Source organism: Rutilus rutilus, assembly GCF_951802725.1.
Source record: "Rutilus rutilus genome assembly, chromosome: 8".
NCBI classification, from domain to species: Eukaryota; Metazoa; Chordata; class Actinopteri; order Cypriniformes; family Leuciscidae; genus Rutilus; species Rutilus rutilus.
This window is the reverse complement of record NC_140222.1, coordinates 8,352,669-8,364,009: the sequence shown is the minus strand read 5'-3', so window position 1 is coordinate 8,364,009 and position 11,341 is coordinate 8,352,669.

The window sequence follows — 11,341 nt, the reverse complement described above, 5'->3', positions numbered from 1 at the left end:
GCCTGTGCCTTCAAAGTCTTTTGCTACTTCCTTGGCTCGTGCATGTTATCGATGTGGATCTACAAAACATCTTGCAAATGATTCCAGATGTCCTGCAGTTTCTGTAAAGTGCAATAATTGTCAAAAGTTGGGACATTTTTCAAGAGTGTGTCGTTCACAGCAAACACATTCTGTACATGAGATTGAACTTCCTGAGCTTCAGATTCTTTACATGCATGATTCAGTATCTAATAAGATAAAGTGTACTACTACTATCATGACTGCATCAGTCTCTGTACCTGTGGAGTTGATTGTGGATTCTGGATCTTCCGTTTCCATTCTGCCTAAATCTGTGTATGAAAAACACTTTAAACAAGACTCTTTGCTGCCTCCTGCTGTTAAATTGGTGACGTATTCACGAAATCCAATACCAGTGCTTGGTTGTCTACCTGTTACTGTTACCAGAGATAATATGACCTGTAATACTTCAATCTTTATAGTCGAATGTGGCACTGCTCTTCTTGGAATGGATTTAATAAATGGATTGCATCTCAAGTTTGAAGGTTCTTCCATACTTCCAGGACCGACTCCGTCTTCAGCCTCTGTAATGCGACTTTCTGCTTCTGTGCCTGTTACTAAGCTAGGATGTGCAAAAGGATTTGAGCATAAGGTAAAAACTTCTTCAGTGGAGAAACCTGTACGTCAGAAACTCAGACGGTTGCCATTATCTGTTCGAAATGCTGTCAGTGATGAACTTCAACGCCTTCTTGACTTGGGTGTTATTGAACGAGTGGATGCATCACCGTGGATTTCTCCAATTGTAGTTGTTCAGAAGAAGACCGGTGGTATTCGCATGTGTGTAGACCTGCGAGAACCAAATAAAGCTGTTGTTGCGGACAGTTATCCTTTGCCCCATATTGATGAGATGATGTCTATGCTGCGTGGAGCAACTGTCTTTTCTACAATTGATTTAGAGAATGCTTATTTCCAGCTCTTGTTACATGAAGAAAGTCGTGATCTGACTGCATTCATCACCCATGAAGGACTATTTAGATTCTGTCGAGTACCTTATGGCCTTGCTTCAGCTCCATCTGCATTTCAGAAAATGCTAGCAACTGTATTACAAGGATTGCCAAACGTAGCCAATTATTTGGATGATGTCATTGTCTGGGGACGCACAAAAAGTGACCATGACCACATGCTTAAAGTGGTTCTTCAGCGCATACATGATGCTGGCTTACAGTTGAATGATTCAAAATGTCACTTTAATAAAAGCAGTTTGCGCTTCCTTGGTCATACTGTGTCTGCACAGGGTATTCACCCAGATGAGGATCATCTTAGTGCAATGCTTCATGCTCCTGTTCCTAAAGATGTACATCAGCTCCGTTCCCTTCTTGGATTGTTGTCATGGTACAATAAATTCATTCCAAATTTCGCTACAGTTGTAGAACCATTGCGTGCTTGCATCAGACAAGGTTCTGAGTTCAGCTGGTCAGATGAGGCTCAGAAGAGTTTCAGTACTGTAAAGGAGTTGTTACTCCAAAGCCCTGCTTTAGCATTGTTTGACCCTAACTTGCCTATTGTCGTTTCAACGGATGCGTCAGATTATGGACTAGGTGCTGTATTCTCTCAAATTCATGAAAACAACACAGAGCACATTGTTGCATTTGCTTCAAGAACATTGTCTACTGCAGAACGCAAATATTCAACAATTGAAAAGGAAGCTCTAGCATGTGTCTGGGCTGTTGAAAAATGGAGAACTTACCTTTGGGGTCGAAAATTTCTTCTACGTACGGATCATCAGGCCTTGACAGTGCTCCTCTCCTCTAAAGGCACAGATCGCGCTGGAATGAGGATCGCACGTTGGGCAGAGCGACTTTTGTGTTTTAACTATGAGGTGAATTATTATCCTGGCTCTCAAAACCAAGTTGCTGATTATCTTTCACGCCTACCCTTGCCTGCTTCTGATGAGGATCTCTCTGATACTGAGCCGGAGTTTGTTGCATTTTTGTCTTCTGAAATGTCTGCTGTGTCTCCAACTGAATTTGCTCTTGCCTCTGCATCATGCTCAGAAATGACTGCATTACGTGCTCAGATTGTTCGTGGATGGCCCTCTTCATCAGCTGCTGTGGGGGTTGTTCTACGTCCATATTTTCAAATACGTCATGAACTTGCTGTGCAAAAGGACTATGTGTTTAGAGGGTCACGTCTTGTTGTTCCTGTTGCATTGCGACGTGTTTTGGTGAATCTTGCCCATGAAGGTCATCAAGGAATAGTGCGTACGAAACAGCGCATTCGTGAACTTTACTGGTGGCCTGGTATTGACTGCTTGGTTAATGAACAGATCAAGAATTGTGAAGTTTGCTTGTCTTCTGATAAGGTTACAACTGTTCGTGCTGCACCTTTACAACCTGTACCTTTTCCAACTATGCCATGGGAAAAAGTGGCTGTTGACATTGTTGGCCCATTTGAAACCGCTACCTGGGATTGTCGGTACATTATGACATTGATTGACTATCATAGTAAGTGGCCAGAAGTGGCATTCACTTCTTCAATCACAAGTAAAAATGTGATCAACTTCTTGACGTCAGTTTTCAGCAGATTTGGAAATCCTCATTACATTGTATCTGACAATGGATGCCAGTTCAAGTCAGTGGAGTTTGCTGCATTTCTGAAAGATCGAGACATTCAACATATATATACGTCAGTGTATCATCCAGCTGCAAATGGAGCTATTGAGCGATTTCATAGAGTACTGAAGAGTTCTATTCAATCTGCTATTCTGTCTGGAAAGCCATGGAAATCAACAGTGACAGACTTTCTTCAAACTTACCGTGCTACTCCCCATGCTGTTACTGGACGGTCTCCTTCTGAGTTACTCTGTGGCAGAAAGTTGCGTACTCGTCTAAATGTTCTCCCTCTTCCTTTAACTTGTAAGGATCCTGCTGTGAGTCAGAAAGTGGCATTGTCTCAAAAGAAGATGAAAACATACACAGACCTCAAACGAAGAGCCTGTACTCCTGAGTTCAAACCTGGAGACTGGGTGCGTATAAAAATTCCAGTTCATGTTCCAAAGGGACATCCTAGATTCTCAAAGCCTTTGAGAATTGTACATCAACTTGGTCCATGCACTTACCAGTTATCAGATGGAAAAAACTGGCATGCATCTCATCTTTCTCCAGCTTGTGCACCTGTGGAAAATGCCATTGATAGTGAACTGGTGTCCTTGCCCCTCCAGTCTGTTCCTTCCTCTACGGTGTTGCCTAAAAATGAACTTGTGAACTTGCCTAATCAAATTGCGTCTCCATCTGTTCCTGTAAGGTCTTCTTCAAGAGTGAAACGCCCTCCGCGTTGGTTGCATGATTATGTTACGTAGTACAAAAGACATTGATTATTTTGTGCTAAATGAGAAATTAATTCTAGTTCTAATATGTCTGGTTACAGAATGTAGAATATACTGTTAAACTAATTGAATTGGATGTACATTTTGTATAGATTTTGCCTATTGCACCAACTATGTAATTTGGGTGGAATTTACAATTTTGAGTAAAGGGGGAATGTTGTGTTTATGTACTTGTCAGGAGATGGCGCTGTAGTTCACATGTTGATACCTATAAAAGGTGTAGAGTAAGAATGGAGGGGTGCACCTGCTGCCTAATCATGTACATGGCTGGCACTGTTATATTGCTTGTGGGTTTGAATAAACCTTGAAGAAATGAGAACTTTCTTGTCTTCCTGATTACTTGGACCTAGACATAACACATACTCGAAAAAAACTTTCCGAAACTTGTGACAAACCGGAAGGAGTATTTTTGGAACAAAAATACTCCTTCAAACGTACAACTTAACTTTTGAAACTTTGTCCATGTTTAGCATGGGAATCAGTGTAAAAAACTCAGTATGCATGAAACAGCAATCCCCCCCCCCCCCCCCCCCCCCCCTTTAAGGACCCAGCAGGGAAGCCTACCAACTCTCCACAAGAAATAAATACAATATTTCGAAACTTCTATGCCAAACTTTATTCATCGGATAATAACATAGGCAAGATGATATTAATTTATTTTTTCACTAATATTCAACTCCCAAAACTTAACACCGAACAAATCAGCGCACTGGATAATCCAATCATAGAAAAAGAACTCCATAACGCCCTGAGTCGAATGCCTAACAATAAAGCACCAGGACCTGATGGCTTCCCTGCTGAGTTCTATAAACATTTCTGGTCCATTTTATCTCCATTATTCATCAGAGCAATAACGGAAATAAAAGAAAATTCAAGATTACCAGTGCACATGAACACAGCCACTATTTCACTTATTCCTAAACCTAATAAAGATCCAACCCTTCCGTCAAACTACCGTCCTATATCTCTCATTAACGTCGACATTAAAAAAATTAGTAAAGTTGAAAAAATTATCCCGCTCATAATCCACCCGGATCAGACTGGTTTTATTAAAGGTAGGCAGGCATCCAACAACACACGCAGATTATACGATTTAATCCATTATTCATCACTACAACAGGAAAATACAATTATAGTCACTTTAGATGCAGAAAAAGCTTTTGACAGAGTCAATTGAAACTTTTTATTCACCACATTACAAAAATTTGGCTTTGGTGAGTCGTTTATTAATTGGATTAAAATTCTATACACAGCACCTTCTGCCACAGTCACAACCAATGGACTAACATCACAAAGCTTCACACTGCACAGGGGGACGAGGCAAGGATGCCCACTCTCTCCTTCTTTATTCACCATCTTCATTGAACCCTTAGCAGCAGCCATCCGTCAGAACCCACTCATCAGAGGAATCCACACACCCCAAACTCAACACAAGATTAGTTTATATGCTGATGACATTTTACTCTTTTTGCAAAATCCTCAATCATCTCTGCAAGAAATAACTAAAACCATTGATCTATACTCTACAATATCAGATTATGCAATAAATTGGAATAAATCTTCAATTCTTCCGCTACATCAAACTAAATGGGATGTTGCAGCCCAGGTATCACCCATTCCTCTATGTACAGGCCACATCACTTATTTAGGCGTTAAGGTTTCCTCCAGGCTGTCAGAGCTGACTGGACTCAACTTCACTCCTCTACTGAAAACATTAGAAGACGACCTTCACCGCTGGCACAACTTACCACTCTCCATCCAGGGCAGAATAGCTATAATCAAAATGACAGTACTTCCAAAAATAAACTATTTTTTCTCAATGATCCCAACCCAACCTTCTCTCAATTGGTTCAAATCTTTAGACTCCACCGTTACCCGATTCTACTGGAAAAATAAACCACCCCGGATAAAATTAAGCACTTTACAAAAACCCAAATCCTTAGGAGGATTAGAAGCACTGTATTTTTACCATTACTCACTAGCAAACCAACTTCAATACATATATAAATGGACTCACCCCACTCAGTCAGACATGGCTACATGGCTAGACATAGAACAATCACTCTGCGAAAAATTGCACATATCAGACATCCCATTTCTTAGTCAGTCCATTAAACACCACCCATGTTTCAAATCATTGACAATAGCCTCTGCTCTGACAGCCTGGTGGAAATATCATCACATCACAAACTCCAATCAGGCCCCATCTGAACTCACCCCACTCTGGAATAACCCTGATTTCACAAGCAACAACAAAAAAAAAAGTAAATTTCCATAAATGGGCACAAAAGGGCATCTCACATTTAAAGCACATTTTTCAGTCTAACAACTTTGTTTCATTTTCTTACTTAGTCCAGGAGTACGGTATCGGGAGCAATCAATTCTTGAATTATCTGCAACTCAAATCAGCTGTATTATCCAAAATCATCAACAGAACTATCAACATTCACCTTCCTACCGCATTAGCAGATTTAATTAATATATCCTCCCCGAAAAAATTACTTTCCAAAATATACAAAATTATTGCTAATTCAAATAAAACCATAACTTTACCAACAATCAAATGGAAAGAAGACCTTTCGATTGTTCCTGATACCGACTTCTGGACTCAAATTTGTAAAAATATTTATTCCATGACTAAAAACGCCAACCTTCAGCTCATACAGTATAAGACTCTTCATAGAACACATTACACTGGGGAAAGGCTGGCTAAAATGGGATTCACATCAGGAATTTGCTCACACTGCTCACAAAACTGAAAACCCATCTATTCCGTGAGCACCTAACCTCAAAAAAAAAAAAAAAATCCTTTCCCTTTCCCTTTGAAACATCACTTATCAGGCTTATGCTACTCTGAATAATGCCTGAACTTTGTATTTGGAGCACTTCATGCGTTGTTGTTGTTTTTGCCTCTTCATGATGACTCGCTTAATTTAGTCCTAATTTGTAAGTCGCTTTGGATAAAAGCGTCTGCTAAATTACTAAATGTAAATGTAAAACTGCCCGGACACATATATCCATTTGGAAAGACGTCACTGAATCCCTATCCCGCCTCCTGGGCTGCCACATCCCATTATCCCCCTTACTCTGTCTACTAGGTGATCTATCAACTCTCAATCAGGAAATAACAAACAAAAGGATGCTCCTTGTAGCCTTAGCCATCGCCAAGAAAACCATCTTCTTGAACTGGAAATCCCGAAGCACTATTCACATAACACACTGGAAAAATTTGCTCATAGACTACATCTCCCTAGAATATTTTACACCTCATTACACACTCATCCTGATTAATTATATATTCTTTCATTATTATACATTTATACAAGGTTTTAGTAATATTGTGAGTATTTTCATTATTATAATTATTATTGACATTATGGTTATTAATATTTTCAATATCAGAAACATTTAACAGTGATGGAATGATGGCGATGTGATGATAATTTGCTTGATATAAGGACGGTAAGGGTATAATGTATATATTAAATGATTAAAATAAATAAATGAATAAATAAATGGATACATGAAAGGATGATGACAATAGTGATATAAATATATAAAATATAAAACTATAACCAAATCAAGTCAACACCTAACACAACACACATGATTTTAATGCACCAAATGCTGATTTTAATGCACTTCACCTTCTTTTAATGCACCATCTTAGTTTAGGCATACATACAAATAGTAACTGTACAGTGAATGAGAAGAAAGGGGAAAAAAGAGGAGGAAAACACATGCACACTGACACAGAAACTAGGAGAGGTGTGGTATGTGTTGGGTGTGTGTCTCACATGTGTGTATTGTTATTATTGTTATTATTATTATTATCATTATTACTGCTATTATTATTATTGATATCACTGTCACCGTCATTGCAAAGTGTTATCATCATCGCCATCTTTAGCATTACTATTATTAGATTTTTCTTTATTATTACTATTGTTGTTATTATTATTATTACTATTGTTGTTATTATATTATTATTGATATAACTATTGCAATTGTACTTTCAATACAAAATATTATCATTATCGCCATGTTTAGTATTACTATTATTACTGTTATTACTGTTGCTATTATTATTGATATAAATGTTGTTATTATTATTATTGTTATTATTGATTTTATCAATACCAATAGCATCACTTTTTTGTGTGTTAATATGAGTACCAATACTGTTGTTATTATCACTATTATCAATGTTATATATTATTATTATTATTGATATTACTATAGCCGTCAACACAACTTATCACCATCCTTAGTATCATTATTGTATTATTACTGTCATTGTTATCACTGATATTACTGTTACCGTCACCACAAAATATTATTATCATTATTATTATACATGCTATTACTATTTAAATACTATTTAATACTTCTATATATTACTAGTATTATTTGTCGTTGCTGTTTTTTTCATTACTGTTATTATTACTGCTGTTTTATTGTTGTTTTTGTGTTCTGTTGTTGTGTTCTGTGTTTACCTTATGTATAATAAAAACACGAAGACAAAAACGTGCTTTATGATACAAAATGCATATTGTTGTTTAATGAGTACAATACAAATATCTGTGAAATATGCTTAATACCAGTAGAAGGATTATGCAACAGTCAGTAACACTTATGGAAGATATATAAAAAATACATTACATAAACTCATATTAGGCATTTTGTTGCTTTTCTCAGTGTCTTTCAGTGCAGTTTTACAGGTTCAGTTCCTGAGATTCAGAGTTTGATCAAGGACACAATGGTGATATTTCATGGATCAACCCCTGCAGGATTTGAACCTTTTACACTTTAACCACAACGATACGACACCGCAAACAAAGTGCTTCATAAACTTGAACATTTTCTGCTGAAAACACCAGTTTAGAGTATCATTAATGTTAGAAATAACGTCATACTGGTGTTTTCATCAGGGATGTTCCTCTGTAGTGTTGTGAAAATGCTAATAATTGTGAATATAACATTATCGGTAGTATTGGCGTGACCTGTGTGTTGTTTCACTGACAGCTTCTCCATCAGTAGGAATTACTTGAAGTTGTTAAAAATGTTCATCTTGATAAAGTATTCATGTTCACAACCTGTTATAAATGAATATAAACATAAGCAGAAAAAAAGCATGCAGGTCTTGCAGTGTAGATGCTTATTAAAGTCCCACAGAAGGGCCTGGACCGCACAGGTTTGTTTGATGCCTAGATGTAATTTCCACTCAAACAGGAAGCTAAGGCGGGACATATTGAATGTCATAGGGCCTCCCGCTTTTCAAATAGCCAATAGCGTTTAGTTTACCTCACAGACTGCAATTCGTACTTGACAGCACCATGAAGCGAATCCCAGCGCTGATGATACGTTGGATTCAGTAGTAGAGGTGTTAATAAACTCTAGCCATTTCATTCTTAATCACCGTACAGTTGGAAAACAGAATAAAATTCGAGCGTTTGAGTAAGCGAACACACATCTCCAGCACATATTGCTCCCTGATGTGTCAACAGTGGCTTTGGCCAGATGGTGTTTATAGCATAGGGGGCGGAGCTTTAGATTCTAGAGAGCGTTTGATTGGACAGAAGATGTGATGAGAAGCTGAAGTCCGCGGTGATGTCATAAAAACCTGTGATCCATTTTAGCGGAAGTGAGAGACTGTAAGTTTTGAAAGCTTATATCTCCTAAATGCAAATTTTGCCATTCTTCCGGAGCGCATTAACTTATTCATAACCTTAAGGCTAACATATTCATACTGAAAGCTAAAAAACTCAAATTATGATTTCAGGGGGTCTTTACAGATTAGAGAAACGGAGAAATCACGTCCTGACTGTTTCTGTCCGAGTCAATTTAGCAGCTTTAATAAACATTTAAATACCCTGAAAATCCTCAAGTGCTCTCTGTACTATTGGAGGTAATGGTAATGTTCTCCTTTGTTTATTACTAATTAACCGTTTGCCTTTTCTGAAGCAATGTTTGCATATTTTAAAATATATTTAGGCTATTATTTAAATAACTAATAAACAAACTATTTTGAATGAGTTAAAATTGGTATCAAGGTGAAATGTCTCTAGTATTGGTGCCAACTAATGAAATCTTGGTATCGTGACACTCTTTCTCTGTGATGTGAGTTTCTTCTCGTTTCCCATCTTCTCTTTTAAAGGGATAGTTCACTTTGAAATTAAATTTTGGTATGTTTTAGCTTACCTCAAGGGCATCCAAGATGTAGGTGTCTTTTTTTACGCAGTAGTTTCAATTTTGATATTTTTAGGTCAAACTGTTCTTGTCTGTCAGTCATTTCATGCAGGTCTATGGGTACTGTCTCAAAGAGCATGCACAGAGTCCAAATTAAACAATTCCCCATCGTCCAAATGAAACAATTCGTTCCAATGAACTGCAGTAGCCAAGGGGACATCTAGTGTATATATCTATACCCGCCCGCGCCCTCAGATCATTTAAACGCGGCTGTGTTCAATAGGTAACAACGATATAAATACTGTTCGTTTTCTCACACAAACCGCTCGTTTCGTGTCTTAGGCAATGTGTACTTACGATGGGGAATTGTTTAATTTGGACGATGGGGAATTGTTTTAATTTGGAATCTGTGCATGCTCTTTGAGACAGTGACCGTAGACCTGCATGAAATGACTGACAGACAAGAACGGTTTGACCTAAAAATATAAAAAATTTAACTACTGTGGAAAAAAAGACACCTACATCTTGGATGCCCTTGAGGTAAGCTAAAACATACCAAAATTTAATTTCAAAGTGAACTATCCCTTTAATGAAAGTATCAAAACAATAGTGTTATGTGGGCGTCTCATTGGCCGCCTCAGCCTCAGTCTGATTAAGGTTCGAGTCACTGAGATTCTTCATCAGAAAAGTGTCTCTCTGATCAAGGGACGAGTCTTCAGCTCCACTTTCCTGTTTATAAAAAAACACAGATAAACAGAAAGAAAAAGAAATAAACCGGATTGATGTTTGAGTTACACAAAGGCTTGGAATCGCAAAAAAAAAATAACTAAATAATGTAGGATTTCTCTTCACATTTATTAGAATAATTCATGTTTCCTAAACAACCTGCACATTTAAATACTTGAAATATTATTTAAATAAATGACTCTAAGTATATAATAAAATAAAATGTAAATCTAATCAGCTCACAGATGTGAATCTGTTTTGCAGTCAGACAGATTCAGTTGATGTAGTTTCTCACCTGATTATCGCGCTCCGTCCTGTTCGCTTCTGGAGGAAACACAACAAACTCTATTAAACACTTTACTTTGGTTAGAGTAAAATATTGAAAATTCTCACATCTTTTAAAGAGGTTTTTAAATCTCATATTTCCATCATATTAAATAATTTGTATGTTACACTCACCGTTCCTTCTTACTCTGCGCTTGCAATAACAGTAAATCACAGCAACAATCAGAAGAAGAACAGCGACAGCAACAGCAACAGCTACAGCAACAGCTACAGGAATAGCAACATCTCCATATTTTCTTGGAAAGAATGGAGTCAGACCTGCATCTCGATCTGGAAGAGTTAAAGAGTTAAAGACAGACAGTCATTGTTATTAAGAAAGTAACTTATAAATCAACAATAGTTTTGTCTGATATTTATTTCTACACGTGTCTACTGTGGTCATCCGTTGTATGATGTTGATTTAACTGGTAAATGGCTCCATCTTGTGTATTTTTGAAGAACTAGCAGCTAAAACACTTTTTAAAGACTATTTATACATTCATTTTTCATCTTAAAGGGATAGTTCGCCCAAAAATGAAAATTCTGTCACCCCATTCTGGACCCCATTGACTTCCATAGTAGGAAAAAAATACTATGGAAGTCAATGGGGTCCATCAACTGTCTGGTTACCGACATTTTTCAAAATATCTTCTTTTGTGTTCAGCAGAAAAAATAAATTCATACAGGTTTGAAACAACTTGAGGGTGAGTAAATGATGAC